A 9,252-nucleotide genomic window follows, 5' to 3' on the forward strand; every position below is an offset into this window, starting at 1 on the left:
TTACATCACCTATCTACTGCTTGTTGGGACACCAACAAATGGAGTTACTGTGAACACTGCTCCCCTATCCAAGAAGAAATAATGCAGTGGTGACACAAGCTAGAGTTCAGTTAGTCATGTTGTGTCACCACGAATTACTTTTGTTTAGCAATCACTACTGTAGTTACAATAAAGTTACACAGATTTACCAAATTTAAATTTGCAGGTTTGAGACAGATAACCATCCATTTGTTTTATATGCTAGCATTTTTTTTTTTTTTTGTCTTTTGTCTTTTTGTTGTTGTTGTTGCTATTTCTTGGGCCGCTCCTGCGGCATATGGAGGTTCCCAGGCTAGGGGTTGAATCAGAGCTGTAGCCACCGGCCTACGCCAGAGCCACAGCAACGCGGGATCCGAGCCGCATCTGCAACCTACACCACAGCTCACGGCAACGCCGGATCGTTAACCCACTGAGCAAGCGCAGGGACCGAACCCGCAACCTCGTGGTTCCTAGTCGGATTCGTTAACCACTGCGCCACGACGGGAACTCCTATATGCTAGCATTTTGAGTTTAACATTAATTTTATGAAACCATAGCCCCGAGCCTCATCAGAAGGGTCTCTCCTAAAAGCCAATCAAGGAGTTCCCGCTGTGGCTCAGTGGGTTAAGAATTCAACTGCAGCAGCGTGGGTCATGATTATAGCTAGGATCTGACACCTGATCCAGGAACTCCAAGTGCCATGGGGTGGCCAAAAAAAGAAAAAAAAGGCAATCAAATTAAAATATGAAAGGAATAACAGGCAAAAAGAATATTCTAAAACTTCAAAAGAATACAGCACTTTCCCTTCCAGGGTCAAAAACTTTGAGCCTTTAATTCTAAATTTGGATTGGTATGCAAATTTCTTTGATTACAAAAATGAATGTTATGCTTTCATTTCTATAAAACGCCTCACAGTCCTATTTATGGATTAATTTATTTAATAAAAAAACAGGATAATGAAACTTTCATGTATAAAAAAACTTTCATAGGGAAAAAATTTTTACTTTTGCATCAAGTTATCTCACATATTTTAAATTCCTATTTCGTAACTGAAAACATTTAGCCCTAGAGAGTAGTTACAGAATTTCAAACTGGGCCATTCCTGAGGGACAAAGGGGTGAGCTGGGGAGTATGGCTGCCTTCACCTAACCAAACATTCACGTGCACTTATTATCGGTCTTAGGTCGAAGGCAAAGTACTGATACTACGTGCTCCATGAGATGACTGAGATTAAAGCTAACTTAAGTGTACTCAACACGCTTCTCTAAGACTTCAGAATTTCCACACACTCTACAATTCTTATTACATTAGGGTGGCAGTTAAACGAACCCCAAGGCATAGTCACGTGGTTCTCAGAGAAGTCCCAGGGCTGGCAATCCCACTCCAACCTAATGTGGGGTCTGATCAGTCCCAGGGTACAGGTCCAGATCCCCCAGGAGTATCAGATCAGATTTTGTCTTAGGACCACATCAGAAGGGCCAAAAAAGGAATCAGGACATCCCCACTTCTCTACCCACAAGGCCTGGCCAACATATGAGGCCCTGGCTGGGAGAGTCCCGTCTCACTTATATCGTCCTGACCAGCTTCCATTACTGCATTCCTCCGTGTCAGGAGTCAACACGCCAGCAGGTAAGTGAAAATATCTAAAGTAAACAACCAGATAACTATGCAAATGTTTGAACAAATGGAAAACTAATACCCTTCAATACACTTGCTATCGTTTAACGATTAAAACAGAAAGGGTTCAGGGAGTTTCCACCGGGGCTCAGCAGTAGCGAACGCCACCAGTATCCCTGAGGACTGTGGTTTGATCCCTGGCCTCAGCCAGTGGGTTAAGGATCCCACGAGGCCGTGAGCTGTGGCGTAGGCTGGCAGCCGCAGCTACAATTCGACCCCTAGCCTGGGAACTTCCATATGCCACAGGTGAGGCCCTAAAAAGACCCAAAAAAAGTGTTCAGATTCTAAAATCCAACAAGTAGTCTTAAATTATGTTCAAACCAATTTCAACCATGTGTAATAATTGCTAATCTAACATACATACACTTCCTTTTTCCTTCGGCTCAATCAAAACATTTATTTTTAAAAATCACACACATTACATGTTTAGAGATGAACTAAGACTTGCAAATAGTTAGTTCCTGCCACTAAGGACTAGGTACGTATAGCGGAACTGTTACTTCCATATATGTTTGAAACCTTTCATTATCATGTTTAAAAAAAATGGATGAACACCACGCGGAAAACAGGGACCAGGACCCACTGACCTGCTCAACCCAGCAACCCCTGGGCCAGCATGGAACCTGGCAGGAGACGGAGGCCCAGCGACCCGTCCCTTACCCACTCATGCCGAGTGACAGTCTGTGTCTTAGCGTCAGGGACCCGACGCACACCTGAGCCCCTCCCAGCAGACCCACGTCTGCTTAGAAGCTCTAATGGCCACAAGACAACAGCGGACTCTCTCTTCAGAAGCAGGCCAGAGATCAATCCCTCAGTTTTCAGGAAGAAAGTAAAAAACAATTTCCTTTCCTTAACCAAAACATTCTATTTTTATTCAAGGCTCGGAGATTCTTCACTGCTGTAAGTCCAATTTCCTTCTCCACACTCTTTTCCCTGTAATTCGTTAGTATATGACAGGATGAGTCAAATATTTTCAAATTCTTCTTCTTTTTTTGGTCCTTTTGTCTCTTTAGGGCGGCACCCACAGCATACAGAAGTTCCCAGGCTAGGGGTTCAGTGGGAGCTGTAGCTGCCGGCCTTCGCCAGAGACATAGGCAGGTGGGATCAGAGCCTCGTCTGGGACCTACACCACAGCTCACAGCAATGCTGGATCCCCATCCCACTGAGCAAGGCCAGGGATCGAACCCGAGTCCTCGTGGATGCTAGTCGGCTTCGCTCACCGCTGAGTCATAACGGACTCTCAAGTTCTTCTTAATCCCAGGTCTTGCCGCCACGTCGGTAAGGCTTCCCCCTCTCCACCCGATTTAAACCCGCAACCGCCAGGCCCTGTTCCTGCCCTCTACTTCTCTTCTCAAAGGCACCTACCACGGGAGTTCCCGCGATGGCTCAGCAGTAACGAACCCGACGACCAGTCTCCACAAGGACGTGCGTTTGAGCCCTGGCCTCGCTCAGCAGGTTAGGGATCTGGGGTTGCTGTGAGCTGTGGTGGAGGTTCAGGTCAACCCCTATCCTGGGAACTTCCATATGCTGCACCCCCCCCCAAAGAGTTCCCCTCGTGGCTCAGTGGTTAATGAATGAACCCAACTAGCATCCATGAGGTTGCAGGTTCGATTCCTGGCCTCACTCAGTCGGTTAGGGATCCGGCGTCGCCGTGAGCTGTGGGGTAGGGCGCAGACTCGGCTCGGATCCCAAGTTGCTGTGGCTGTGGTGTAGGCCGGCGGCTACAGCTCCGATTAGACCCCTTGCCTGGGAACCTCCACATGCTGAGGGCTCGGCCCTGAAAAAGACAAAAAAAATAAAATCAAAAACACCTACTACTATCTAACTTGTTTGTCTCCAGCAGTGGAAAACACATGAAGGCAAGGCCTTTTGTCCATTTTGTTCAGTGCAATACCCCAACTGCATTTTTTTTTTTTTTTTTTGCCTTCTAGGGCTGCACATGCAACCTTTGGAAGTTCCAGGCTATGGGGTAATCGAGCTCCTAGCCTACACAACAGCCACAGCAACGTAGAATCCGAGCTGTCTGCCCAATGCTTAACCCACTGAGCGAGGCCGGGGATCAAACCCACATCCTCATGGATGCTAATCAGATTTGTTCAGGCTGTGCCACAATGAGAACTCCACAACTTCATTCTTACAACCTTTGTACTTATAATGTACAGTACTGAAATTATGTATTATATTGACCTTCCTACCACAAAACGTACACAGAAATCATCTTGTTTCTGAACAGGTTTTTTAGGATAATAATAAAATGCACAGTACATACATTTAAAAAAAAAGTCCCACTGACCCATTAAATTAACAATAGCTGACAGAATATACTTGTAAGAGAAAATTTAAGCCCACACAGAAAGTGGCCAATATCAAAAAGTGAAGTTTACAAAGTGATCTTTTTAGGTTTTCTTGCCTCCCCCACCCCCCACGGGCCACAGGTACAGCACTTGGAAGTTCCCGGGCTAGGGGTCGGATCCAATCAGACCCGTAGCCGCAAGCCTACACCACAGCTATAGCCAACTCAGGATCCAAGCCACATCTGTGACCTACACCAAAGCTCACAGCAACGCCGGATCCTTAGCCCACTGAGCTGGGCCAGGGATCGAACCTGCATCCTCATGGATACTAGTCGGGTTTGTCTCCACTGAGCCACAATGGGAACTCCTAAGGTTTTCCTACCACAGAAAAGACGCAGCCTCTCCAGTGACTAAATACTCATTTAATTTAAAATCCCATGGCAAACAATGTAATGCAGGCCTGCTCTCCCTGAAGAGGACAGGGGAGAAAACCAGTGGCTGTCCAACGAAAACCTTGAAATTTTCATAACAGTCCAACACAAAATTCTTCACTCCCCATTAATAAGGGTAGGGCTCAAGGAACAATCTCACAAGTGCAGTTTAGGAAGGCCAAGTGTTCCGTCGTCTAGGAGATGCCATGCAACGTAAGCTAAGGCTGCAGGAGAGCAATTTCCTGCAGCAATTCTGCAACAGATAACTTTCTACTCCTGAAATCATCCCAGGGGTAGAACAGTCAAACCAACCACTATCAGCCTTGGATGCAGAAACATATTTCCCTTAAAAAAAAAAAAAAAAAAGTAAGCACTCCTCACACAGCAATCCCAGACACATCTCCCAACAAGCTCCTCAATGCTGCCTTATAACTCAAATGGTCCATCACGGGGCGCCGGGTTCTGAGCAGTGTGGGAACCTGAGCCACCCTGCAGGACAGACACTACTCTTAAAAACGGTTCTCTGGCAAAATCTCTGGAGCTACAACACGAATTTATCACAACAGCTTTAAACCAGTTCAACCTGTGGAGAATGAACAAAAAGGAGGAAAACTGTATCTGAATGAGTAATTCTGAACTCTGCTATCCCATGCCGTTCGTCTACACTGGAGGCCGCCTTCTGATGCTGGAAGACAAGTGCTCGAACCAAGGCAGACGGAGAAGTCCTCCTGCTGAGGCCTGGCTGGTCAGACGGAGGGAGTAACACTCTCTCAGTGTCGAGCGGCTGCTACACTGCGGACAGGTTAATGGAAGCTCTTTTTTAATAATGATTGGTATTTTTCCGTTGAGGCTGGTTTACAGTGTGCTGCCCACTTTCGACTGTACACACAGCAAGGTGATGCAGTCACACATCCATGTGTACCCTCCCTTTTCTCGCATTATCATGCTCCATCGTAAGTGACCAGATACAGTTCCTACATCCTGTGTGCACAGCAGGATCTCACTGCTCATCTGTTCCAAAGGCAAAAGTTTGCAGCTATTAACCCCAGATTTCCAGCCCATCTCACTCCCTCCCCCACGGAAACATTCTAACTAAAGACCCGGGTATAAATCACACACTGTAATGTCTGAACACCTCCCAACCTAAGCACTCTATTTCTATAAAATTACCAACTACCTCATACAGATAAAAATCTCTAAACTCGAAACACCAAAGAAGAGTCTGATCATCTAAACGGTCAATTCACAAGAGTACAAGGCCTGCACATTTTTTGGAGGACTACAATCCTAAAACGCCAAGTATCCTTTCCAGAATTCAATTTACTGAGGTTATCAAACCAAAAACGATAAAATCAGCTACTGCAAAAAAAAAAAAAAAGAATCAATTTCTCCAATCACTATTCTACGTATTTTTTTCCAAAAACATTGCAAAACTCCTGAAGGTACTCAGATATTTTATAATAAAGAGACACAAATAACTGCAGACATTCTGAATGATTAACACCGGTCAGTCAGGAAAAAAAGACACTGCAAACATGTGTCATGACAGCACTACAGTGTTGAAATAAATTACTTTATATAATTATAAGTAACTATTTTGAGAATGATTATTCTCACCCCACCATGAGAAGAGGACTTAACTTTCCAGGGAAAATGTCCTGAAATTAAACCTGGGGAGGTCACGATTTTAAACCCATTTTATCGACAAAATGAACCCCCTCTGGGCGACTCCGCACACGCCGCTTTCGTTAACCTTCCAGGGCCGGGTTTCCCGAGCGGCTGAAAGGGAAGACAACGTGTCTGTCTCCGAAGTTACGAGGCTGCCACGAAGTGAGCGGGCCGGGCGGAGCCGACGAGTCCCGCGTCGGCGGCCCTCACCCCCGGAGGCGCAGGTACTCGCACAGGAAGGCAGTCACTGCAAAAGCGACTCCGACACTGGACTCCGGGGGCCCCCAAGCCTCACACCGACAGGCGGGGAGAGCAGAGGGGGCTCGGGACGGGTCCCGAGAAGTCCTTCGAGAACGTGGGGGCGAGGCGGGCCCTACCCGCGGGCGAGAGCGCGAGCACCGCGGCCAGGAACCCGACACGGCGGCCTCGGGGCTCGGGCCGCGCCGGCCCGGCCCAGACACACGGGACAAGGGCGGTCGGGAAGCCTTCCCACGACCTGGCGGCCCTGTGCTGGGACGGACGGAAAGCACTCGGAAGACAGCACTCGGAGCGCGGAAAACGTGGCCCGGCAGCCCGGCGGGAATTCACGCCGCGACGGCTGTGCCCGTCCCCGAGCCGAGACTGGCGGGGCACGGCCCCCTCCGCGGGGCGCACGGACGACCGCGCTCTCCGCCCGCAGGGTGATGGGAAGCAGCGCACTCTTGCCCGCCGAGCCCGTCAAGTCCCCGGCGTGTCCGTTACCCGCCGCGGCGCACGTCCGCGCCCGTCCCCAGGACGCGGCCTCCGACAACACCCGGGACCGCGCAAAGTCCCACCTCCCCGGCCCACGCGGCGGCCTCGCGGCCACTTAGTCCGAAAAGCGCTCCGGTTCCAAAACAAAAGGTCCCGCGTTTGCCCGGACCCTCGCCGCCCGGCCCGCGGCCTTCACCTTCCCGCGGACGCCGCGGGCCCGGCGGGCGGGGGCCGCGCGGAAACAAAGCGCTCCTGACCTTCAGGGCCGCCGGGGCGGGGCGGGGTGGGACACCTGCCGCCGCCGCCGCCGCCGCTCCGCTCCCCGCGGCTCCGCGCCCGCCTCGCCCGCTCCCCGCTGCCGCACCGGGCCCCGCCCCGCCCCTGCCGCCGCGGCCTCCTGAAAAAGCGGCCCCGGGCCTCCTCCGGAGCCTCCGCCGCCCCGGCCCCGGGCCCCGCCCCGCCGGCCGCCCCAGCCGCCGTTACCCGGCCGAGCCCTCGCGTCCGCACCTCACGCCTCCTGCAGCAGTGGCGGCGGCCGTCTGGGCTTCGCTCGCTCCGGGAGTGCGCCGCCGTGGCCGCCAACAACGCCGCCTCCTATTGGCTGAGTCCCATGGCCCCGCCCCCCTTGAGCAAAGCGGGCTGCGATTGGGCCGGTGCCGCGCAAGTCAACTACGCTTCGGCGCGGCGGGCGGCAGCCAATCGGAGGCCGTAGAGGACACGCCGCGCAGAGCCCGGCTGAGGCCCGGAGGCCGGATGCCAATAGGGGTGTGTGACGTCAGTGGCGGCGCGCGCCCGCTTTTCTTACGCCTCTTTCAGGGGCGGGGGCGCGCGGAGGCCACGTGGAGTCGCTTGCGGCAGTCGCCTGCAACCCCCCGGACTCACTCTCTTCCCACCCCTCGGGTAGCGCGCCCCCCCACCCCGAGTCGGACGTACCCGCTCTCTCCCCGCTTCCGGCCCTTCTTCTCAGAGCCCGGGAGGACTGGGCGCCAGCTCTGGGCTCACCCACCTCCCGTTCCCGATTGCCCCGTGGGTGGCGTCCCACCGCCAGGAATGCGAACACTGACCCCGCCGATGTCTGCGACCCCTCAAATCTCCGGGCTTGTCCTGCTTGCAGGGCTTGGGGCGTGGGGCGCCCTCTTCCTCACCCACCCCTTCCCGTGCACCTCCGCGTCACAGCTAGCCTGCACACCAACCGGCCGGGCTGCACACCAACCGGCCCGCGGAAGGGCGGCTGGGCCTCATGAGAAGGCCCGGCCGCTGCGACTGATACACCAACCCCAACCTCCCCACGTCGCAGTTCCTAGAAAATCATTAAAAACTGCTTGAGTAGATGACAGTTCGGTTCGAAACCCAGGTCCCCAGGCCCTGGCTTCTGAGAGTTTTTTTCCTGGGCCGTTGGGGCAGGGGGTGTGTCTTTGATTATGTTTGTCCATTTTTTCAGAAACTCTCTGGGCTGCTTCTGAAGCACTTTCTAACTTTCAGCAAGTTGTTCCTGTTCTATGGTGTTTATGGAGAGAAAGTTTGAAACCATCCAGAGGGCAGTTGGGTGCATAAGGTCAGTTACAAAGCACAGGGGCCTGGAAGCCTCACCCACGCGGCCAGGAGCAGCCCCGCCTCTGCACCGGGAGAGGGCACGTGATTCCTGTCTGCCTTGCTTGGATTTTCTGACTTTCCCATGATGACCTTGCTTTGCTTTTGGTGGGGGTGGGACATAAACAACAGAAGACAAGAACCCTAGCATTTTCAAGCTTGGAGCGCTTTCCTCCTCCTGTTTAATAAAATCTGGAATCCACTGACTGGATCTGACCCTGCCCGGATGTCCGGGTTGGGGCAGGTGGCTGGAGCTGGGCACCAGACCGGTGGGGACTAGGTAGGCAGCCCATGGGCTGGCGGCTGGGTCTGGTCTTTGGTGGGATGACTGGTGTGGCTTTTCCAGGCACTTTAGTGAGCTGGTGGGAAGGTGGGTGACATTATCCAATGCCTGTCTGTGACAGCACTGAGTCCACCACGGAAAAGGGACACAAACCGTGGAGCTCAGAAAACATGGCAGCGTTGCATTATCGCGCTCTTCGGGAGGCTGCAAGGCAGAACCCAAGGTGCCTGAGGGCTGGGCGCCCTTCAGAGGATCCAGGGACGGACTCGTCCTGCCTCTTGCAGCTTCCGGGAGCTCCAGGCCGTCTTGGACTTACGGCGGCATCACGCCAGTGCCTGCCTCATCTTCCCATGGCCTTGTGTTGTTCTCTTTTTTTTCTTTCTTTTTTTTGGTCAAGCCACAGCAGGAGTTTATTGCTAAAGGATGACTGAAGTGACATTTTCCAACAAAGGGAGAAGATCATTTTGAAAAACAAAATCAGGAGTTCCCATCGGGGCTCAGTGGTGAACGAACCCGACTGGCATCCATGAGGACGCAGGTTCGGTCCCTGGCCTCACTC

General features: G+C 52.3%; 1 protein-coding gene across 5 annotated transcripts in view; it reads right to left on the reverse strand.

The window, feature by feature from the left end:
* NAP1L4 (nucleosome assembly protein 1 like 4) overlaps nt 1-7,425 on the reverse strand; it is a 47,364-nt gene extending 39,939 nt beyond the window's left edge. For 2 of the 5 annotated variants that reach the window (XM_013993988.2, XM_013993989.2), the window contains exon 1: nt 7,328-7,425. The gene's annotated coding sequence lies outside the window, so the exon portion shown is untranslated. Of the gene's footprint in view, nt 1-7,303 lie in introns of all 5 variants that reach the window. The other 3 variants (XM_005660587.3, XM_013993990.2, XM_021080112.1) reach the window with 3 other exon arrangements.

Source organism: Sus scrofa, chromosome 2 (assembly GCF_000003025.6).
Source record: "Sus scrofa isolate TJ Tabasco breed Duroc chromosome 2, Sscrofa11.1, whole genome shotgun sequence".
Classification (NCBI taxonomy): domain Eukaryota; kingdom Metazoa; phylum Chordata; class Mammalia; order Artiodactyla; family Suidae; genus Sus; species Sus scrofa.